This window comes from Sus scrofa, chromosome 4 (genome assembly GCF_054392235.1).
Source record: "Sus scrofa isolate SSC_HxYL_T2T_F1_AM1 chromosome 4, Sscrofa_HxYL_maternal_Yorkshire_Landrace_v2.0, whole genome shotgun sequence".
Classification (NCBI taxonomy): domain Eukaryota; kingdom Metazoa; phylum Chordata; class Mammalia; order Artiodactyla; family Suidae; genus Sus; species Sus scrofa.
The window spans coordinates 52,837,067-52,862,403 of record NC_139386.1 but is presented as its reverse complement, the minus strand read 5'-3'; the positions used below and the strand labels follow the sequence as shown (position 1 = coordinate 52,862,403).

The following is a 25,337-nucleotide window of genomic DNA, read 5'->3' as shown; positions in this document are numbered from 1 at the left end:
TTTGTTTTTTGTTTTTGTTTTTGTTTTTTCCCCCTATTTCTACTCATGGTTATTTATTCTCTAGACTAGTTACTGGTCAGTAATACATTTGCTCTCTTGCCTAAGAGAAACAAACAAAACATACATTGAATATATTACCTTATTTAAAGCATTAGAGGGGTTCCTATCATGGTACAGTGGTTAATGAATCTGACTAGGAACCATGAAGTTGAGGGTTCGATCCCTGGCCTTGCTCATTGGGTTAAGGATCTGGCGTTGCTATGATCTGTGGGGTAGTTCGCAGACACAGCTCAGATCTGGTGTTGCTGTGCCTGTGGCATAGGCCGGCAGCTACAGCTCCGATTAGACCCCTAGCCTGGGAATCTCCATATGATGCAGGTGAGGCCCTAGAAAAGACAAGAAAAAAAAAAAAGCATTAGGGAAAAACTACTAGCATTCTAGAAAGGGGATAAAGAAGAATTTATTAAAAGAATATGCTTAACAGTTTTTTTTTTTTTAGGGTCAAACAGAATAAAAATCCTGGAATATCAGCAACATATGAATAAATGAAAGTATAAATGTGTGTTAGCCAAGAGGAAAAGGGGATCATAATATATTTATAGGTAATTGACTTATTACATTTCCTCAATATTAATAAATTTTATTTTAAAAGAATAGCATGGGGAGTTCCCGTCGTGGCGCAGTGGTTAACGAATCCGACTAGGAACCATGAGGTTGCGGGTTTGGTCCCTGCCCTTGCTCAGTGGGTTAACGATCCGGCGTTGCCGTGAGCTGTGGTGTAGGTTGCAGATGTGGCTCGGACCCCGTGTTGCTGTGGCTCTGGCGTAGGCCGGTGGCTACAGCTCCAATTCAACCCCTAGCCTGGGAACCTCCATATGCCGCGGGTGCGGCCCAAGAAATAGCAACAACAACAACAACAAAAGACAAAAAAAAAAAAAAAGAATAGCATGGTTGAAGTACAGCTTGCCTAGAATACAAGAGGGACACAGTCAGCAGGGTTTGAAAATGAAATCTCATGGGAGGCCTATCAGACTGGGGTGAGGGCCAGGCATGTGCTTATTTTCCATTTTTTTCTTCTTATTTAATAAACATGAACATATCCTCAATTCAATTCTCCTAATCTCCTATAATTAATGTTTTTACTCTTCTAATTTTGTCAGATTCATATGTTTTACTACATCTTGATATTTCCTAAAATTTGATCCTCCTACCTCCTACCTAAATCAAATGCTTATTGAAAATGCAACTCCCGAAGAGCACTGAAATCAGTTGCTGGGAAAGGGTTCAAATATTTGCTCACCCAACAAGTACCTACTGTGATTCTATGCACATTTGAGTTTTAGAATCACTACTACTTGTCTTTGGATGAGGTAAATTGACCATTAGCAATTATAGTCATGTCTTCCACAATATGAGTTAACATTGACCTGGGCAAAAACCATATAGTAAGAAAAGAGGCAGAAATAAAAAGAGAGGATGAATTAGAATTAGCTCAGTATGAATTGCTGTATAGTCTTGCAGGCCTCTGTGTCCCCAAATGTTAAAGATCACCCCTCATCTTCTCTAAATAAAGAATGAAGGAAGAAAAACAGATTATGATACACATTTTTCCTTAAATTTGATGAAGACATTTTATAAATTTAGCAGAAATTGTGTTTAGTGTAAATGTTATGAATTGTGTGAAATTTCCAAAAGTTCACTGTATTTTTTTTTTTACTTTTATAAATGATAATTGAAACAGATTGTAAAGCAGACTGTGTCCTTTGAGCTACAGTTATTACCTGAAAGGAGAGTTGTAAAAAAGGGAAGAGGATGGAAGGAAGGGAGGAAAGAAAGAAAAAAGAAGATAGGAAAATTTCATATTCATAAAATAAAATGTCTTTCTTTGAAGTGTTATATCATTAATTTTTCCTTGTAGCACATAGACCTTCCTTTCACCAAATTTCATTATTTTAGCCTTGAAAGAAACCTGTCTTAAACTATGTGGTATTTTGGAACTTAATAATTGAAAGGGTGAATTTTAGTAACTACTCAATTACAATCTGAGAAACAATAAGCCCACCTTTACCTAAAAACACAATCTATATAACTTCTGCAAAAACATTATTTTTGTCAAAAGGTTAAGCTTCAAGTCTTCTTCAAGGAGATTAAGCCCAAAGTCTCTGGCCAAGACAAGAATTACCAGATCCTTATTATCACCCCACCCATCTCATTGTAATGCTCCTTCCCTGACCTTGAGCAACCTGACCTACTCCTTCCTCAAGTAAAGGTAGGTGGCCCACTACTCACCTCACCTCTACATAACAGGTTTCCTATGCAAGCAAAGTATCCTGTGGGGGGGGGGGGGTGGACACACACCAATCAGATCAAATATGCCCCAGTAAAAGACCAATCAACATTCAGCCTTTACATATGTGCAGTGGGCTGGGGTGGGAAGAATTAGTGAGCTGGAGAAGGATCAGGTTCCCACTCAAGTTCGCAGCTTGGGGATATAAGGGAAAACCAATTGTATATCAGGGCCAGTCCCTGCTCCCAGGGTGGCCTGATCTCCCTTTGAGGGGTTAATTTCACTTTGATAAAATTTGTTACAATACTTCCATTCTGCTAAGTATGATCTCCAAGCCAACACTGATGCAAGCAGTAGCAGTGTTTTTGTTCAGAGGGACCTGGAGATGACCACTTAAAGTGCCCAGCAAGGGCCTAAATGCTTCCCCTCTGTAACTCTTGGCTGTGTGTGTGGGGGTGGGGGGATAACCCTGTTGCTTTAAGGAGGCCATCTTTGGTTCCTGCACAGCCCAACCACTGCTTCTATCCCAAAGGTGTGGCACTTTCCAGTTGGAATGCTCCTGCCTAAACAGCTTGTTTGCATCTCTAGTACTTCAATTATTTGCTGCTGCCGCTGGTAGTGATCAAGGGAACAACACAGAGTCCTAACCAAAAATTTTATCAGAAAAATTAAATAGGCAAGAAATACTTTATTCAAGACTTTTGTAATAGGAGAGAGAGATTAAATTCAACTCTGTTAAAATAAAAGTTAAGAGAATTTTCAGTGCTGAGGTGATTTATTGGAACATCACCAGAGAACATTAGAGGGGAGGACTTCAGTGTGATTAGGCCATCAGTGTTCGCTAGATGACATTTAAAGAATTTAGGCTTTTACATTTCCTCAGAGAACAGGAGAAATAGGGGTACTATCTTCTTAATGAATACATTTCAGAGGGATGTCCCTTAGATCCTTGAGAAAGACAATTCTTGGTTATAAAACTGGCTAGAGGCTAAGAGAAGATTTAAATCTCAAAGGGTTTGGGGAAGAAATTTACAATTCAAAGCTTTCTAATGTTCTAAGAGAAGTCCAGGAACTAGAGTCCCAAAGAAATCTAACTAAAACTCTGTTATTCTGAGGAGAAAGTTAAGGCCAACTTGGTCAATTCCCTTTGTGGAAAGTAACATAATGTCTTTTCTATCAAAGGAAATCTTGGTTACTCCATTTTGCTCCAATTTTGGCTGAAACACCTTCCTGAGAGTGCCTCCACCCCCACTTTCCCTCTTCTCCCGGTAACAATTTGTTTCAAGTTAGCCAACCTAGAAGGATGTGTGCCCTGAACCTGACCTGACCAATGGGAAGGGGACAGGTACATCACCTGCATTAGGGATAAATAGGGAGGGTCTTTTCTTCTTTGTGCCTACTTTTTGAGTCCCCGTGCCCTTCTGCAGAAGTAAAGAGCCTTCTTGAGATCTCCCCATGGTCATGTGTCTCATTTTCCAACACTGATGATCCAAGCCATGTCCCCAACAGCTTTCTTTGAGCTTTTAGATGATGTGAGAGCTTTCACATGTATTGACTCATGTACTGCAATTCTTTATTAGACATTAAGTTACCTTAGCTCAAACTTCATTTCATCTAAATTTTACAGATATAGGCTAATTGCTTAATTATAAGGCTGATCTATCATATTTAATTATAGATTGTTTTGAGCTATATCAAAGTTCTCTTGCATACCTAAACTACCTTCTTAAACAAAAGGTAAGCAGATTTAAGCAGAAAATGTCTCTTTAAAGAAGATTTTAGTTTATGATTTTTGGTTAAGAATAGCATTTTGCAAGTGGTCTCCCTAATTTGGTCTCCTCCATTCTCATTAAATTCCCAAGAAGACATTGCTAAAAAAAAGAAAAGAAAAACATAAATTTTCACAATTCCAGCTAAGGAGAGGAAAAGAGAATAGATCCATTGACAGAATCTGGCATGAATTGAAAAATACAATGTCACCTTATGTCACTGAATTGAAACACAGCAGCTGAGTGAGAGGATTAAACATCACCTGACTCTATCCCCACTAACAGTTCCCTGGCCCCCAAACCCTGGGTCTGTTAAAAAAAAAATCAATATTACTTCTTCCTGGAGAAGTTCTGCTTTTGGAATAATGAGACCATTGTTTCCTTATTCTACTCCACCACCTTACACATAGTCATTTGGATCTTCCAAGTTCAAAAAGTCACTGGTAGGAAATAAGGGTAATAGCTAGCAGCACTTTGCATTTTTAGGGGCTATGACCCCACAAGTAAATTATTGTTAAAAGCCCTTAAGAGTGAAGGTAATTTGGTAGCAGTGCATAAGCCCCTGAATCAATCAGATGACTGTGGAAAGTAACATAATGTCGTTTCTATCAAAGGAAATCTTGGTTACTCCATTTTGCTCTGGTTTCAGCCGAAATGCCCCTGCGACCCCCCCCCCTTCCCATTTACCTCTTTTCCCAGCAACAATTTGTTTCAATTAGCCAACCGGGAAGAATGTGAGCCCTGACCTGACCATTGGGAAGGGGACAGGTAAATTACCCGCTTTAGGGATAAATAGGGGAGGGTCCTTTGTTCAGTGTGCATGATTTTTGGAGTACCTCTGCTTTTCTGCAGAGGTAAAGAGCCTTGTCAAGATTTCTCCTTGTCCACGTGTCTCACTTTCCGACACTGGCAACCCAAGCCAGAGTTATCTTAATTTCCAATATGACAATAATACAACTTGGGATGGAAGTTGTGCATGAGTAAGCTTTTAACAAATTTCTCAGCATCTGGCATATATAAATATAAAAGTTTGGTTCTAATCATTTCAAGCAGAATCATCTCTTACCCATGAGGATTGGCTTCTTGACTTTTTATACAGATGAAGTTAATGATAAATCCACAACTGAGATGACACAGTACATTAAAGTGACAATGTTGAACTTACTTTAGTGAATGCTGTAACCCTAGAAAACAGAAATGGTTAAAGAAATCTTCCTCCATCCCAACTCTTTGTATTTCAGGAACATCTTATAGCATTGAACCATCCTTCCCCTGTGACTTAAATAAGGCTCAAGAATGTCCCACTTCTTTACCTATGACAAGGTCAGACATGGACTCCCCAAGTTCCATTCTTTACTCCTAAATGATTAACTGAATGGCTTGCACCCTTATCAATGGGGACAAAATGTTCGTTACCAAATATTGGCTAAGCTTCTTCACTTTTTCCAGTTCCCTAAACTCTGACTGATCCTTGGCCCAAGCCACCATTGCAATATTTCCTAAAGACCTCTCCGGAGTACAGGCTGGTATCAGGATAAAACTGTCCTGACATAATCCAGTCAAGCCACCCTTTCATTCCCACTTCTCCACGCCTGGTTCTCTCCAGTCTTGTTTACACCTCCCTACAAAAGAAAAACACTTTGATTAACCCCTTGAGAACTTTAAAGAGCTCATGGTACAAATATTCTCCCTATTGCAATAGTAATCTCCCCTTTGCCAGAGTCCCATTCTTGTCCTCTTTAAATAAATATTTCAAATAAAGTCTTTCCTATTAAAAAACAAAAAACAAACAAACAAAAACTTACTTTAAGTCTGGACTTGTTTTTTTATTTGACAGAGGATTCTTCTAAATTCCATTCATATATTGCCCCTTAGTGTTTTCTTTTGGAGACTATACTCTTTAAGAACTATGCTTATACTTTTCTTTTTAATGCATATTACCTTATTTGTCCTAGCATCAATAATCCTTTATACATACATTTATATATGGCTTCCTTCCGGAAAATTTCCCTGACTTCCTACCCTATTCTCCAATGAGAACATCATGTTCTAAATTCTGCCTAATTGTTCTATTTTTGGACCAAACTATAACCTCTTTGAGGGACCATTGTCTTATTCTCCAAACACCTAATATAGAGACAGGCATATGGTAGATGTTCAATAGATGTTTGTTAAATTCACAATTTAAAAAAAAAATAATCAGAAGGCAGTTTGCATTAGCTATGCCTTCTTTACACCCTAATTAATAATTTTATGAGATGAAGAGTAGTCTCAAAAGCAACACTGATACTTTCCAGGTATGACTCTGTCCTGATTAGCTAAGAAAGTGCATTCTTGTCCCAAAAGGAAGACAGGGAGAGAAACAGAGGTTCTTTGTCTTCAATCAGTTTTCCTCTCTTTCTGATACTCACAGGAAACTTGAAATAGTTTTTCAATTCAATTCTCTCTGCCTTCTAAGTGGTGAAAATTTCTCCAATTCTGGCAGTAGCCTACAAATCATTCCTAATTTTTTTTTGCCTTTTCTAGGGCTGCATCTGTAGCATATGGAGGATCCCAGGCTAGGGGTCTAATTGGAGCTGTAGCTGCCAGCCTTTGCCAGAGCCACAGCAACGTGGGGTCTGAGGCATATCTATGACCTACACCAGAGCTCATGGCAATGCCAGATCCTTAACCCACTGAGCAAGGCCAGGGATCGAACCTGCAACCTCATGGTTCCTCATTGGATTCGTTAACCACTAAGACATGACGGGAACTGCCATTCCTAAATTTTTGGTGTTGTTGGGAGTTTCCATATTTATTTTGGTTTTCTGAGTATTTCAGTGGAAAGTTAGGAGACATTGTGTAAAGACCATTAGAGAGAGGACATTTTCAGATACAAACATAATTAGGGAAAACTGAGGGACAATTTACTTGCTAGACTTTGGAGTTAAACCTTAGAGTAAGAGTTCCTTTTCTCCCTCTTTCCATTCTGGCTTTGATCCTCTTGCCAGCCTCCTCTATCCTCAACACATTTTTTTTTGCAGTAAGAAGATGTATCAGGAAAGGAAGGAGATGAAATCTTAGTTACACTTAGAAAGTACCTAAATTTTTTGAAATTATGTAAATTCATCATAAATTAACACTAAGAGATTAGTATTAGTATCTGGGTATTAGAGTCCCAACAGAAAATATATTGCACAAATTGTGATAGTTTGGTTAACTATTCATAAATTTGCAGTGTAGAAAAACATTAGGGCAGTACATAAGGCTAAGGCTAGTAGTACTAGAATCCCCTTAATACTCCTAAGCATGAAGAAACGAATGAAAGGAACAATTAATGGAACATAGAAACAGAGAGCTATGAGCTATGCATAGAAGGCTGCTTGTCAGAATTTTTTTTTTTTTTTTTTTTTTTTTTTTGTCTTTTTGCCTTTTCTAGGGCCACTCCCACGGCATATGGAGGTTCCCAGGCTAGGGGTCTAATCCGGAGCTGTAGTCATCGGCCTAGGCCAGAGCCACAGCAACACAGGATCCAAGCCGAGTCTGCGACCTACACCACAGCTCAAGGCAACGCCGGATCGTTAACCCACTGAGCAAGGCCAGGGATTGAACCCGCAATCTCATGGTTTCTAGTCGAATTCATTAACCACTGCACCACGATGGGAACTCCATGTTTGACAAGAATTAAAACCTTCAGGTGGAGGAATGTAGACTTAAAAGCTTTAATTAATGTACACAAACAACCTGCAATAATCCTACAGAGGTGGGTCAGCATCTTTTCTCCCTCCCACAAATTCTCTGGCAGTACTAACATTGACAAACCCAACCAGAAGTCAAGTGGGCAAGGAAGCCTGTTGATATAGTCCAAATTAATCGGATCAGCAAACAATGGCCCATGGACCAAATCCAGCTTGCTACCTATTTTCATATGGACTGCAAACTAAGAAGGACTTTCACATTTTTAAAGATTTGAGAAAAAATAAAAATAAAATATTTTGTGACACATAAGAATTACAGGAAATTCAAATTTCAGAGTCTATAAAGTTTTATTAGAACTCAGTCATTTTTTACATATTGTGTACTACTGCTTCTGTGCTAAAATGACAGTTGAGTAACTGCAGCAGAGATCTTGTGTAGCCTCATAACTTCGTATGGCTGTGCAAAGCATTTATATCACAGTGACATAGTTACAGCCAGACAGTGTTGTAAATGCCATATGTATCATTGTATTATGCTATTTTATTATTTATTTACATCAATTGCATTCTTGTCTTGTCAAAACCAGAAAAGAAGACTTTAAATGTCATGCTTTTAAAGTAGAACAGAGTATAGTTTTTAGACCTTCATGCAACTGTAAAAGAAATTTTCACATTCCAAAATCCATTTAACTATACAATTGAACTTCCACATAAACTTCAAATAGAAGGAATTAATCCTCAGTATAATGACATACTAAAAGGTACATATCAAGATAAGAATCTAATAGAATTCTGTAAATGACTCTCAAATGATAAATATATTCAATTGAAGTTACAAGCTTGTGGATTAATATCAGTATTTAAAAATACTAATTTGTGTTGAAAAGACGTTTTCTAACATAAAATATGTAAAATTTAATTACAGAGTAGCACTAAACACTAAATTTCAACCTCTAGTAAGCAAAATGTTATCCAAAATTGCTGAGATCAAAGTTTATTTCTCATTTGAACAGTGACTTCCAATGTTTCCATGGACTTCTAGAGGTTTTCTCTCCTATTTTTTTAATTCTGTACCTTTATCCTTTCCTTTGGATTTTCCAAGTTTCTATTTTGATATCAGTTTTACATACTTCCCATTTTTTATGAAAGTCCTCTCTTGTGACTGCCAAACATTTTTCCTTTTCATCCACTTTGAATTTTTGCTCATAGCCATGCAACACAAATCTCACAGAGGACTCTAAGAGAAGTTGAATCTCTTTGCCTTTTCCTCACCCCATATTCACTGATACCAGTTGTTTTTCTAAAGCTGTAATCCAATAAATTCCTAAAATAGGGCTAATGAGAGATAACATTCACTGGTCTGAATTGTGTCTTTGTTTTGTCCATATTTGATTAAATTTGTGGGTGGGTATAAAAATTAAGATAATTTTTTTATTACTTTGATGGTTTGTCTCCACTACTATTTCATGACTTTTAAATACTTCAAATGCTGACATTTTACAATCATAGGTCTATGTGTAAGTCCCTTCATTCTATTCAGAACTCATAGGTCCTCTCATTGACAAAAATTCTGGCTTCTTTAATTTTTATATCTTTGTTAAATAGTAAAATATAGGACATCTTACGCTGATCCAGAATTTTTTTTTTTTTCTTTTTATAGCTGCGCTTGTAGCACATGGAAATTTCTGGGCTGGGGGATGAATCGGAGCTACAGCTGCCAGCCTACACCATAGCCACCGCAACACTGGATTTGAGCTGCATTGGTGACATATACCAGAGCTTGCAGCAAGGCTGGATCCTTAACCCACTGAGGTAGGCCAGAGATTGAACCTCCATCCTCATGGATGCTGTGTTGGATTCTTAGCTCTCTGAGCCACACAGGAACTTTGATTCTGATTTTATTTCTCTCTTTTTTAAAAAAAATTATATTTACCAACTATTTGTCCTTTTGTTCTATATTTTGAAGACTCTCTCAAAATTATTTTCCTTTCTTGTAATTTTATTTTTAAATTTGCAGTTATACATATACTTTCTGAGAGTTCTTTGTATCCAATAAATCCAATTATATCTCTCTAAGAATACAAATGCAAGTGTTGATTAATTGTTAATATTTTCTAATAAACTTTGGGGTTCTTTTAGGAATGCTTTTACTTCTTAATTTTTGAATGATGTTGTATCATCTATTCATATTTTAAACTAAGGCAGTAGAGAAGATCTCTCTGTACTTAGATGTATATAATCAACTGGATTTTTCTTTAAGGTAACTGGTTGGGATTCTACACATTACCTTGTAAAACTCTCAAATGCCAAAAAGAATGAAATTTTAATCTGGTGTGATAAAACTGGCAGTATCAGCTTTAATTTTAAAGATAATTTTGTAATTTCACTTAAGCATAGAATGCTGATATTTTTACCTAGGTTTAAGTGACTAGCTGAAAACTTTCTATGTGCACATAGGGTATAGAGGAGACAAATTAGTTAATCAAAATTTCCATATATAAACCTTTAATTAGTGCCTCTGCTTCCAACTATGTACATATATCTGACTCTCCCTTTCCTGAACTCATTGTTTTAATTGGCTCTGATCCTGAATGTAGGTGCACTAGTGTATATTTTAGACTATAGCTTCATCTGGTCTCTCTAATCAATCTTTAAGAGTTATTTCCTTTCAGACACTATTGAAAAATGTATTTAGTAATGGAGTATCCTCATGTTCCCTTTGTTTTAATTTCTTCCATGTATTTTAAAGGGATACTGAGAAAGAAAGGAGAAAATGAGACATCTTAGTCTGCCATAATGAAATGAAAACACACGTTTAAAAAATTGTTGAGCACCTACTGTGTGGCAGCACTTTGCCATATTTTTATGAAGACAATCTTATAAGCTTTACCTTCTAATAGCAATGACACTAAGTAAAGAGTTACAATATAATTTAAAAAATATAACAAGTGACATGAAGAGAATAGACAATATATTGTGAAAGTGAATGACAGAAGAGACTAAATCTAGATTTGAAAATAAAAAGAGTAGAAAGCAATTTTGCTCTTCTGAAGAAAATAGATTGAAGAGAAAGAGTGGGAGATAAGGCTAGATGTCAGGGTCTTCTCCCAGTAATTCAGAAGAGGGAAAATGGAAGTTAAAGATTAAATTACTATCACTCACTGATTAATTGGTTATGAGGGATGAAAAAAGAGAAGAATCCAGAAAATTCTTGGTGTATTTACTACAAAATTATTTTGTGAAAATTTTGTTGAGATGAGGAAGACAGAGAAAGAAAGGAATGAAGAGTTTCATTTTGACTTTTTAAGTTTAGGATGCCTATAAAACAACTTAAATGGAAATTCCAAGACAAGAAGTCAAGACTCAGTATTTAAATTTTGTTTTATTAGTACATATATGATAATGAAAACCATGTGACTGGGGAAGAAGATCTCAGCAGAAAGAAAAAAGAAGGAAGAGACTTAGTTCTTGGTTCAGATAGAGGCAGAAGAGCCAGCAATGGAGACTGAGAAATAATGTAATCAGGAAGGCATAGGAAAAAAGCCATGAAATTCTGAAATCAATCATTGGAGTCAAATCATGAAAGTGAAGAGTAGAGTTCAAAGAAGGAAGCTTTCTAATGAAAGGCAGAGAGGTAGCATATAGATTTGTTGATTTTGACAACGGCAATTTCAGAGAAGGTAAGTTGATTAGAGTATTTTGCAGAATAAGTAAGAGACAAGAAAGTGGTTGGGAAAAGCATGTGCAGAAAGTTATTATAAGAATTTTAGATATAAAGGAGACCAGAAAGGAACCAAATGGCCATATAGGGTAAAGGAGGGTTTCGTTTATTTGTTTATTATTTTGTAGAAGATGAAAGGCATTGCATCTTATTATGTAAAGCTTCCTATGCTCAGGTCAACAGTTGTACCTACAATGCTCCAGATGACCTAAAAAAGGGGAAGTCAGGTGCCTCAGTATTTGAGAAGTCTCACCAGTTTTCTCCAGTGTGATTTAAAAGTATTATGACTTTATATGTGTGTGACATGATGTGAAACATGTGAAGGAATACCTTATGGCAGATGGAAATCATCTAGGAGAGAGAAAGACAGACAGAAAGAAAGAGGATGATGATGCAAGAAGAGAAAAACTAACCAGAGAAGCAAAGTCATAGTGAAAAGGCAAAGTGACCATTGCCAAGAGAAAGAAATTTTCCTCCACTTTTTCATTAAAAGGGAAATAAGTTACTGGCAGATGCAGGTGAGTTGTAAATTTGATCATGAGATGATTGGACAGCTTTTGGAATGGTTTCCATTCTCTAATGTAAATTATAATGCAAGATGATAATAAGAAAATTAAGAGGAAAAATACAGGGCATTGGGAAAGCAAGGAAAAGACGTAAAGTGTTTATCGCAAAGAAAAGAACTCTATTATTTGGTAAGATGTTATATGCTACTTTTTGCTAGACTATTTTGATCAAAGAAGATGAAAAATTCCCTAAATATAGCTATAAAGCAACTTATACCATACATACTGCTTCAGCCTGGAATGTAAACTCCTGGAGGCCAGGGATGTTTGTTGCCGTTAGGGTTTTATCACTCACACTTTCTCAAAAGTAAGCATATAATACATATCTGTTGAATGAATGAACAACAATCTTGACTCCTGCCAGAGAATTTTATTGGACCAAGAGATTATTCAATGGATTGCAACAATGATTTTGGAGGAAAAATTTACTTTTTGTCCAATTATTTATCTTCCTCCATCTTTTCCTTCTCTATTTTTCCTTTCATCCAAATAAAATGAAACATTGGAGCCATCATTTCCAGCCAAATCCTTTTAAAATATTGCTCCCTAATGTAAAGTTTGACTTTCAGCCAAAATGTCTCTAACTGATTTAATCGGACAAATATTAAAACAAATTAAAAATTTAATCATAAATCCTCCAAGTAAGAATTATCTTTCTAGCATAATATTTCTCTCCTGGATGGTCTTTTCACACAGGATGCCAAAGTCAGCACTTTTCCATGAATCCTTTGCTATCAGATTTAAGCTATAGCTTTAGCTTGATTGACTCCATTTTCCTTTCTGCTTCAAGGAAACCTGTTGCTTCTGTTGGCATATTTACTGCTGCCTTTGCAAATATATGAACTAGCCCAAGCACAACGTGACCGCAAATGGTAAAGAGCTCACTTTAATCAATTCCTTGCTGTGTTCCTGGAACTTCCACTGGCAGCCCCTACTTCACGGGTGATTGTCAGTGCCTATCCTTTGCCCATGGGTTTTGTATAGTACTAATCTATATAATTTTAATAGAGCACATGTAACATTTTTACCTTGCAGATTTTAAGAGAGTAAATATTTATCTTTCACTACTCTCCAGCTATTTCAAGGATGACTACTCAGTCTGAACCAAGAGATTTCAGTGTACTGAAACTTTCTCTTTGAAAGAAGTAGGCAGATAATATGAAATATTTTGATTTTCCCCAAGTGACTATAAAGTCATCTCAAGCAGTCTTTTCCTTCCTCAGACTAATAGAAAAGGGGCACAGATTGTTATACAAACCAAATGGATGTCATCATTATCTGCTTCTGGGGAAACCAAACTCAAGATTTGTTTGCCAATCTCAAGCAGAAAGTGCTGTATGATTTCCTGGATCTGATTTTAGTGGAGAATACCATCTTTCATCTTTGCAGCATTAACACCTGATTGTGAACTAGAATTGCAGTCTTGGAAGAGATTTTATCCTCCACCAGGTGCAGGGTAAATGCAGCATTTTAGCTACTCTTAAGGCCTGGGGGAGAATATCAGGAAAGTAGAGGAAATGCAATGTAAAACATGGCAAAAGGGGTAATCTGATTAGATTGAATCTGCTTCTTATACTTTGGTAAATAAAAGAGGCAGAGTTAAAAATTTCCTTGGGTTGTTGCACAACTCTAGAACAATGTAAATTATAAACCTTATGATCTGATCTTCTTCAAATATAATAAGTGAACACACATTTGTCTTCTGTCAAATTAATAACAATATTCTGAAATATGATTTACAAAATATTACATTAACGGAAAAAAATTCTCTATAAGAGGTTCTTCTTACTTATCACAAAGGTGCTTGGATTATAAAAGTTCTGGAAAGACTTACAAATTCCTAAGTGCTGCCTTAATTTCTACTTTGTTTAAATTAAATTTCACAACTTTTACTACTTTTTATGGTCTTTGATTAATGGAATCAAAATAATCTACAAAAGAATCCAGACAATTTAAGAAACATACATTATTTTTTCATTTTGGTATCCAGTTACCGGATGACATTAAGAGAACAAATATTGAAAGCTAGGTCAAAATTTCAATGGGTGAAAATATCCTACAACCAGGATGTTAGAATTCACAGCTACATTGGAGGTTATAGATTTATCATGTGTCAAACAGCATAACAGTCAAATATCATGTGTCAAACAGCATAACAAAAAAAAAACGACCTGGAAATGCTCCAGACATATTAACACCGTATTAACATTAAGGGTTGATTCTTAAAATACTTATGCATTTGCAGCCTAATTTTTGCAGAAAACTGGGTTATGTCTGATATTAATTAATTAGTATATCAATATTCCTTCTGAGACATAAAGGAAACTCATCCAAATAATTCTAAAAAACAATGTAATGTAATACTGATTGTATAATTCATACCCAGATGTCTAGTTTATATGTATAGCTATATAAATATTTTGTAGAATTTTCAGGATCTCTGTCATTATCTTTTTACAGTGTAAACCTATGTGTTAATTCATAATGTGTGAAAAGAATTACTACATATCCTCTTATTATACTTTGAAACAGGCGTGTGTCAAACCAGTGTACTTGAATTTTCATGATTCTGAGACCTCAAAGCTTTTTTGTCATGTTACCAATCACTAGGTTGAGAAATAGCATTTGCACATATTTTTGGTTTCACAACTACAAAATTAAAACATATCAATGTTCTCATTAATTATGTATGAGGAAAAAAAAACACAGAAGCACTCATGAAAATAAAGCCCAATGGGCACATTTGTTACCTTCACTGCATCTGTCCCTGACTTTCCCCCTCCTGCAAAGTTCCCTGATTTTAGTTTCAGATTTCTATCTCTGACCTATTGGTGACATTATTATATGCCTATGTCCATCAGTCCATGACATTTCTCTAGTCACCAGGAGTAATTCACATAGGAGCAAGTTGGTCAATTCAGGCCAAATTTCATGCAATATTTGCTAGGGCTTATTTATGGAGAAAAGGTATATTCCCTATTTCTCTGGACTTTGTGATATGACAGTAGAGAGTGTGGAGTACAAGAACTTTTTTTCTAATAATCCCCCTCCTAATAATGCCAAATAAAAGAAGACAGTTGAGAAAACCCTGTAGAAATAGCACAATAGCACAAAGGTATTGGATTGAGCCGGTCTCAAAGACTATCCTTCCCTTGAGTCAATATTATTTCCTTAGGGTTTAAACTAATTTGAGATTTATGTTATTTGTAGGTGAAAGTACTATAACTGATACATATGACTATTATTGCAATTGACAAATTGCAATATTATAAAAAATAATGCTAAATATATCCTATTTGTGTGGCCCTAAAAAACAAAACAAAAAAAATTTACTAACTCTACTTGAGATTAAAATCTAATTATGGGCCTCAGAACAAGACAGCAGTTTCTACCACATGATGCCAAGGAGCCACATTTATTCAGGCCCTTTTAGCTAACGCATTTATGTGAACTATATTACTGAGGCAGTTGGAGTGCTTTAGGTACAAGAAAAATGCTCATAAGAGAATCAAGATTTCTCCTTTATTGATAAATCTGAACTCTTGCAGTTACTGTGATTAAGAAAAAGAATAGAGAGAAACACATAATCTGTATAAAACAATATCATGCAGAAAGCATGAATTGTTTTACTTTTATTGTGCATAAGAATGAATGAGGTGCCAATGAAATGAGACTGTTCTAGGCAGTTGAGTTTGCGTCTTTCACATGGAAATATTGAGAAATTCTCTCTGGAAGATAAAATCTATCCTTTATATTTAATTCTTTATCTTTTATATAATTAAACAATCTTTTGAACTGTATCTGGTAGAATTGGTACCATTACTTCTGTCATTGCTTCCTATGAAATGCTGAGTGTATCCAGAATGCAGGAACATTCTTCATCCTTGGAAATGGAAAAAAATCCATTCGGAACAAAGCAATAACTAAGATCCTTGCTATTACAATTTTCTTAATGAGAAATGTATAAGGAATCAGGCTACTGAAAATACCTCACTCTGATAGGATAAAGGACAAAGAATTGTAGACTAGTTGTGATGTGATTTAGAGAGTGTAGACTCTAAGAATTTGGGCTTTGGAACCAGACTATCAGGGTTTTAATTCTCCATGTTCTCTGCTAATTACTAGCTGAGTGACGTTAATAAAATCACTTTATTTCTTTGTATATCACTTTCCTTTCTTTTTTTGTCTTTTTGTCTTTTTTTTTATTTCCTTCCTTCCTCCCTCCCTCCTTTCTTTCCTTCCTTCCTTCCTTCCCTCCCCCCTCTTTCCTTCCTTCCTTTCTCTTTCCTTCTTTCTTTCCTTCTTTCTTTCTTCCTTCCTTCCTTCCTCTCTCTCTCTCTCTCTCTCTTTCTCTCTTTCTCTCTTTCTTTCTTTCTCTCTTTCTCTCTTTCTTTCTTTCCTTCCTTCCTTCCTTCCTTCCTTCCTTCCTTCTTTCTTTCTTTCTTTCTTTCTTTCTTTCTTTCTTTCTTTCTTTCTTTCTTTCTTTCTTTCTTTCTTTCTCCCTTTTTATGGCCACACCTGCAGAACATGGACGTTCCCTGCTTAGGGGTCAAATCAGAGCTACAGCTACAGCCCAGTCCCATGCCATAGCCACAGCAATGTTAGATCTGAGCTGCATCTGTGAGCTATGCCACAGCTTGTGGCAATGCAGGATCCTTAAACCATGGAACAAGGCCAGGGATTGAACTGCATCCTCTTGGATACTAGTCATGATCTTAATCCACTGAGCCACAAGGGAATTCTGGCTCATCACTTCTTTTTCGTAAACTATTAACTATATACACTTTGGTAGGATTTCAAGGAATTTTTATTTTAAAATTTTAAACTATGACATGATAGGTAATAAGCACTCAAATATTTTCTAGTAGTAGTAGTGATATTGATAACCATAGGAATAAATATGAAATGGTTGTCATACTATATTCCAGGCACTAAATGCATTTGGTACTTTACAAATATTATCTAATTTAATCATCAAAGGTCACTTTAATGAAAGAGAGAAGTATCCTTATTTTTCACATTAAAATGTTAGAAACAGTAGTTAATAAATGTTTCCAAGTTCATACAGTCTGGGAATTCTGAGATATAAACTCAGATCTTCCTGGTATTAAGGCTAGGCTGTTAACCACTACTACAAAGTATTTACTTTTATATGGTCTTATTTGAGCTAGAATAGATCTCTGATTCTGATATACAGAGTCATAATTCTCATTTATTCTCATGAAGTATTCTATATATTTTGAACACAATATATTTTTTTAAAGTAGGACTTGTTCATTTAGGAAGTGAATGACAACATCATTTCTAGGAAAATATTAAGCCATTGTCATGATTTAAATGGTGTCAGGAAAAAATGGCAGGCAATATCAGTCTATGCCAACAGCTTGCAAACATATGACTACGAGGATGCGTCAGTGCAATGGGGCAAACTTATACCTATGCTTCTGCACTATTTAAGTGCAGAGACCAAACTATAACATCTCACTGGATAACAATATCAGGTAAAATTACCAAAAATTATTCTTAAAATACTATTGACAAGGATAGTGTGCAGTAACAAAATAATGATTCTTATGGGTATGTATTTGATTGTAAGCTCTTTAAAGGCAGAGATCTTTTGTCTTCCATATTTCCCCACATTACATTATTAACATTCTTGTTTTGCACCTCTGGACAAGATGTGTACCAATTCCAACAACTTAACTGTTTCTTTTCCATATAAATTTTTTACGATAGAAGGCAAGTTCCTGGCCCCATTTAAAGTCAGTCCCTCCATCTTTGTCTTGAATTTCATTTCTAGTAATATTTCTCAAGGTTATTGCTTCTGCAATTATCAGTTTTCTCTCCTGGACTATAAAGTTCTTTTTTTTTTTCCTCTCTACTGGATCATACTAATTGGCATGCAACATGAAAATATGATCCTTTTTTTTAAGAAAAAATCATCATATATTATCACATTCCTTCCAGCCACTGCCCCATTTTACTACTTCTCTTTCATGAAAAACTTCCATAAAAGAGTTGTTTATTCATATCACTCTTTCCCTTTTCTAAGTTTCCATTCTCTCTCTAACCTATTCCAATGAGGCTTTTCTCCTTGACACTCTAATGTAAACACTCTTTTAAGATGGTCACATCTAGTGGTCAATTCACGAATCTATTTTACTTGACTTTTATCAGCATCTGACATAAATGATCACAGTTCCTTCTTGAAATACACACTATCTTCATTTTCTTCCTACTTCATGAATGTCTTTTCAAAGACCCCTTTGGAGGCTCCTCATCTATCAGACATGTAAATATCATAGTGCTCCAGATATTTTCCTCTTCTAGTTGCATACTTAACTAGATAATCTTATCAAGATTCCTGACATACTACAACAGATGCATAGATGACATTCAGATCTTTTTTTTTCTTCCTGCAACCCACTCCTGAGTTCCAGACTTTTCAGATCTAAAATGGTCAAAACTATTTTTCCAAGTCTTCCCCATATCAATAAATATAACATTCTGTCTTGAACCATTTGCTTATTCCCCAAATCTAGATCATTGTTGATTCCTCACTTACATGACACATTCATTCCATCAGTAAATCTCTTTATCTCCACCTCTGATATATTTCCACAGTGCATTCACTTCTCTCTTAAACCCAAATCCACAACACTGTCATCTTTAACCTAGACTATTGCAACTTCATTTCATCCTTGCCTCATGTTTCAGCATTTACACAGCAGCCAAACTCTTCTTTCAAAAGCATAAATCAGATTATGTCTCTTCTCTTCTCAAACTCTCCAATGACTGTGCCTTATCCTTGGAAAATAATTGAAAACTTTTTATTGTGTGCCCTCCAAGATCACTTGTAATCTAATGCCTTGCTATCTCTTAGACCAATCTTGAAACCATTCACTCACTCTGCCACTTTGGCTTTCTTTACAAACAAACAACAACAAAACACAAACAAAACAAGCTTCCTTCCATTTTAGGGCTTATTTTATTCCCCAAATTCCATTTTCCATTCCTTTAAATGACTAAGTTAAATAATTCTTTCCTCTGACTAAGTTAAATAATTCTAATTCTATTTAGAATATTTTCCAGATGCTCTATTATAAAGCAGTTTACCCCATCACTTTCACCTTATTTCACCATATCTCATTTTGTTCTTAGCATTTATTGCTATGTGCAATTAGTCCCTTTGTTTACTTTCCATTTATTTATATGTGTATTTACTTATCATCCATATCACCCTGATCCCCAGCCACTTCAGTATAAGACTCATGACAGTGGAGACATTGTTTGATTTATTTATCGCTACAGAGCAGACAACACCTGATTCTTTGCAAACTTGGGTAGAAAGGTAGTAAAGGGGAAATTATGAAAGGTAAAATAAATACAAAAAGGTAGAGTATCCTTTCTACTGAGGAGAATAGCAGCCATGCAATTAAATTGAACTTAAAACTCCCAGGATGTGTGCATACTTTTTTCCCCCCAAAGGTTGTTATTCATGATCCAGATCTGTCACTGCCAGTCACTGTGATGAGAATCAGCAACCTTTAAATATAAAAAACAAGTTATTGGGGGAAAAGATATTGCCAGAAGCACACAAAGTTTAAAGGGTAGAGAAGATAGATGGAGCCTAGAAATAGTCTTCTCTGCACCTCTATCTGTCTTTCTACTTTAGAAAATAGCTTTTTGACAGCATGTGATTCAACTTCAGTTTTTTATTTTTCCTCTAGCTTTTCAGGACTCAGTCTTTATTGTCTTCATTATCATCCACATAAGAGGTAAAACTTGTTGACTTCTTACTAAATTTTAAAATTCCACTAGATTTTAAAATTCAGATGAAATGATATTGGTATTATATTCTTTCCAATTAACTATTGATATTATATTCTTGCTAATTAACACAAATCTTAGGACCAAGTGCCTATCAAATATTTTAGGAACTCTGTTTAGCACTTCATTGTACTGCTGGCCTAATTCTCATAAAAGCAACACAACTTAGATTTTATTGTTTTCTCTTTTACTGAAATTAAGTATGACAAGGAAATGGAAACAGGTTAATTTGCCCAATAAAAATGACATCCTTATAAAAAATGACTGGAACTCCAATCAAAAAAATTTTCTTATTTTCTCAAAATAAGAAAATTTAAAAAAAAGTTATTGTAATTCTAATGACTCATGCTTTTAATCACTTAGAGAAATAATTATCAAACTTTATGGTACAAAGAAATCATCTGGATTACTTCTTAAAAAGGTAAATTTCCAGTTCTTAAACACAATATTCCATTCAGAAGTTCTTAAGTGAAGTCTTAAGAATACTGTACTTTGGACAGTATTACAGTGATTCCATTATTGGAGGGAAGAGAATCACTCTTGGAGGCACAATGTAATAACTTGCATTATCCCATTGGACTTAGACATACTGTAGGCATTTAATAATACTTAATGAATAGAAATTAATTAATTTCAAAGAGTGGAATCTTTTGATAAAGTCACTTTCAAGTTATAAAATATGTCTAACATGCTCTCATATATCCTCACATTGCTTATGACATATCAAAAATATTATACATACTACAGCAGGAACACTAGAATTAATCCTTAAGAACATTGTTTCTTTTATAAGATCACATAATTCTTTTTTTGGAGGAGTTCCCATTGTTGCACAGTGTAAACGAATCCAACTAGCAACCATGAGGTCGTGGGTTCGATCCCTGGCCTTGCTCAGTGGGTTAAGGATCTGGTGTTGCTGTGAATTGTGGTGTAGGTTGTAGATGCAACTCAGATCCCGTGTTGCTGTGGCTCTGGCATAGGCCAGTAACTATAGCTCCGATTAGACCCCTAGCCTGGGAACTTCCAAATGCCGTGGGTCCAGCCCTAGAAAAGACAAAAATAAAAAAATAAGAAAATTAAAAAAAAAATACATAACTCTCTCTTTTTTTTTTTTTTTTTTTTTTGTCTTTTTGTCTTTTTGCATTTTCTAGGGCTGCTTCCCCACCAGCCTAGGCCAGAGCCACAGCAGCGCGGGATCCGAGCCACGTCTGCAACCTACACCACAGCTAACAGCAACGCCGGATCCTTAACCCACTGAGCAAGGCCAGGGATCGAAACTGCAACCCATGGTTCCTAGTCGGATTCATTAACAACTGCACCACGACGGGAACTTCACATAACTCTTTTTTAAATAATTACAATAAAGTCTTATGAACCACATAACCTCACTAATTAACTGTTACCCTCAATGATAGCACACTGCTAGAGTCTCCCCATGTAATCTTCAAGTGTTCTTGTATTACTGTTTTGGTGCCTTTAAAATCAAATAATGGATATGACTGATATCTCCTAAGAAATCAATTTATTAAATTTTCACGTTATTTTCGATCATTGCCTATCTTTGACCTAATAGAAGACCTCTTCCCTGTTTCTATTAAAAAAAATGCATTCTGGGGGAGTTCGCTGGTGGCCTAATAATTTAGGATTCAGAATTGTCACTGCCGTAGCTTGGGTTTGAACCCTGGCCCAGGAACTTCTGCTTGCCTTGTGCACAACTTCCCAAAAAAACTACACTCTGGGAAATGTGTAATCTAAATAAGAATTAAGGGTTTGGCACATGTAAATATTTAAATATTTTTGACACATGTGAATATGATTTAAATATTGTTTATTTAGTTATTCACCTATTACCAAAAACTCTCTAGTTTTCAATGTTTAATTTTTAGCATGTAAAATTAGAAAAAGATCATTATCAAAATTTAAAATCTTTTATGGTTATGTTCATAGGTGAAGGAAAAATCTAAATATTATCTATTTAGAATCTCTGTGACATAGAGGCAGACATAGACTCAAATGATGAACAAATGTCTGTCTCTGAGACATAGACTCAAATGATGGTCAAATGGGAAAAAAAGAAACAGCCATACTAACTCAAGAGCAAAGATATAAAATGTCCTTCCCAAAATACAGAGACAAAACCAATGCATATAAAAATTCAAGAACACAATCATACAGTTAATTAATATCTTTAAATTAACAAGCATAGAGAGATCAAATATAAACCAAAGTCTTTGCATGGTCAAAGGAGAAAATTCAAATAAATCCATAACATGTTAATTAAAAAGATATTTTATTACAAAATATAAACACATTTCCTTAAACTTCCTTTTCCCTTGCTCTTTTTTAGTGTATTAGAAAGATAAACATATAATAAACACAGCAAGGGAAAAATGTGCCCCAATTTTTCATTCCTGAGGAGATACCATCTGTAACATTTAAAATACTAATCAACTAATAAACAAATATTAGCCAAGAATTAAATGAGCTATGTTTGTCATCTCAGAAAACAAAACAAAACTATAAAACACATTTCCCATTGCCCCATAGCTTAAAGATTAGTAGAAATACTTTGTGTACTTTGTGTTCTAATAAGGGCAAATGAGAAAGATAATCATATTAAAGGGAAGACGATATATATATATATATATATATACACATACACACACCAGATTAGGAGCAACCTCATGGAGAAGGTGATGCTTAAAATGAATCTTGAGAGACGTAGATTAACTTAAAGAACAAGGCAGGAAATGCTTGTTTTGAAGCAAAAACATGGGCAAAATCATAGAAGAAAAACAAAAAATGAATGTGTAGGGAAAGGGAACTGCCTACATTGGTAAAAGTTAAATTCTAGAAAAATACAAATAAGATTTCAAGAAGAAGTTCGCAATGTAGAGGACTCTGGTTGTCAAGGAATGTAGGCAGGTTACAGGTACTAGAGGATTTTGAGGCTAGAAGTGGCATTTTGAAAATACAATGTGAAAACATTAGTGTACCAAAACTGTGAAAGAGAGAGTATCAAGAACATTTGGAGATTCCAAAATTCCAGATTTTGGTAGCAATCAGAGTGGAAAGAAAGGAGAAAAACCATCACATTATGTTATTGATTATAGTTTAGAAAATACGCTAAAGTGACCTGCAGCTTTAGACATTGGCCACTTAAAGTTTTTTGTTTTGTTTTGTTTTTATTTCCTAGGAAAAGGGGACACTCAGAGATGATAATTGTTGTCCTTAGTTAACCAAACACCTCTGAAACCATTGCCTGAGAAACACACTGTAAATCTTTAGCTAGGATGAGTGAGAAATAGCAATTAATTCCTTTGTTTAGGTATCTTGCTTTCTTTATGTTTGGACATGTAAATTCTTAAAAGAAGGTTAGGGGAATACATTTCTTTTTTATCCCTACAAATCAAAAAAAACAAACAAAAAGTTGAAATAAACTTCACCATATTTCAAACTTTTCTACTCTAGGCAGGATAATAACAAGAACTAAATATCAGCTTTGTTGAAGATCATCTATAAATCTTAGGGCACGTCTCTTTGTTTTACTCCAATTGTAGAGGGAGTAATTCTAGCTCTCTGGCCTGTGTCCATTTGAACAATGAAGTGTCCTTCTCAGGCAGAGGAATGAGAAGAGTGGGAGTAACACCTAGACTTGACAGACATTTACCTTGATTGGGATTAATTGGTGTCTGAAAACCTTGAGCACCTCTGCTACTTGGTATGATGAATTTTTTATCTTATCAAGAAAATATAATCCTAAAATAGTCTAGATTTGGGAGTTCTGCACAAGTTTTGGGGATCTCAAAACATCTTACAAGTGGAACTTTAAAAAAAAGAATTAGCTATGAAATTATAATACTAAAAATATGTGATAGTTCAGGTCTGAATGGCTGGGGAAAGGATAGTGACATCAGGAGAAGTAGCAGATTTTGAATGGATACTAATTAAATTAATCCAGACATTTTGAATGTGACGTAATGGGGGAATATCCACAAACTAAGATGTAAAAAGAATTTAAGAGATATGGGTTGTATGCAGCAGAGAGATATTGAGATAAAAATGTTGAAGTCATCTACATAGAGGTTAAAATCATATAACTGGATTAGGAGAGAATTTGGAGAAAAAATAGCAAAGACTGAAGACTATACCTTGATGAGTTTCCACACTTAGAAGTTTGAAATAAGCTATTATTATTAACAGAAAAGAAAGGCAAGTTCCCATCATGGCTCAGTGGTTAAAGAAACTCACTGTCATCCATGAGGATATGGGTTCGATTCCTGGCCTCGCTCAGTGGGTTAAGGCTCTGGCACTGCTGTGAGTTGTGGTGTAGGTCATAGACATGGCTCAGGTCCCATGTTTCTGTGGCTGTGGCCAAGACCGGCAGTTGCAGCTCGAATTGGACCCCTAGCCTGGGAACCTCCCTATCCTATGGGTATGACCCTCAGAAGACAAAAAGACAAAAAAAAAAAAGAAAGGCGGATCAGAAAGGCAAGAGGAGAATGAGAACATTTTACTGAAGTCTGATAGGTAAATATTGATCATTTATTAATCAAGTTAAAGCCAACATTACCTTTGTCATCTTCCAAAACTTTTAGGAAGCAATACTAATACTTTATAGCAATACAAAAAACATAGTACTTACACACATATAATTATATTATAGAGTAATTGGTTTATGTATGAACATGTAGAGAAAATCAATTTGTAAAGCAAATATTATTTTTTTTTATAATCTTCAAATGCTCAAAATGTGCTCCTAAGATCACATGGCTCTCAGCAATGTGTAATTTGGCACAGTTAGTGGAACATCACTGTTGTACATCACTAGCAATAGTACAAGTGAGAGCTATGATTCATTTTCTTCACTGGCTCAAGGCTATGAGGAAGATACAGTACTAAATTCATATCTCATCCTATAAGATAAAATTCTATGACATGGTATCTGGACTTATGTCTGGATTCTCCTCCAGAGAAGGCAAACTTTTACACTGAATGCCTCATCTTGCACCCTGAGAGAAAGTTTCATTAAAAACCTCCTCACTGGAGTTCCCCTCAGGGCACAGTGTGTTAAGAATCCAGCCACAGTGGTTTCGGTATCTGCAGCATTGCTGCAGCTGCGTCATAGGTCACAGCTGTGGCTTGGATTCCATATGCCATGGGTGCAGCCGTAAAACTGAAAACAAATAAAGAAACAAAAAATCTCCCACTGTCAGGAATTGACAGTGAGCCCTAATCTCCTGGTAAATAAAGTTGTTTGTGACATACTGTAACAGGAGGAAAACTGCCTTTTTTCTATCCAGATACATGATTCTGGTCATTATGGTATACAGAGAAGTATATAGTCCTAGGACTATATTATTCAAACATGGGACAGAAAGAAGATATTAAGTTTTAGCGAATCCTTAACTTATTTAAAGACAGACTGGTTTTCTGTTCCCCATAAAGTGACATGATTGTGATTGATTTCTACATAATGAAAATGCA

The 25,337-nt window shown here is 35.4% G+C and overlaps 1 long non-coding RNA gene across 2 annotated transcripts in view; it reads left to right on the top strand.

Moving 5' to 3' along the window:
- The window catches only part of LOC106510034 (uncharacterized), a 62,376-nt gene that overhangs the window by 31,746 nt on the left and 5,293 nt on the right, over window positions 1-25,337 (top strand). The window contains exon 4 of one of the 2 annotated variants that reach the window (XR_014843028.1): window positions 21,002-22,653. The exons of the other annotated variant lie outside the window; for it this stretch is intronic. This is a non-coding gene — a long non-coding RNA (uncharacterized LOC106510034). Of the gene's footprint in view, window positions 1-21,001; window positions 22,654-25,337 lie in introns of those variants that run through there. 2 annotated transcript variants of the gene reach the window in all.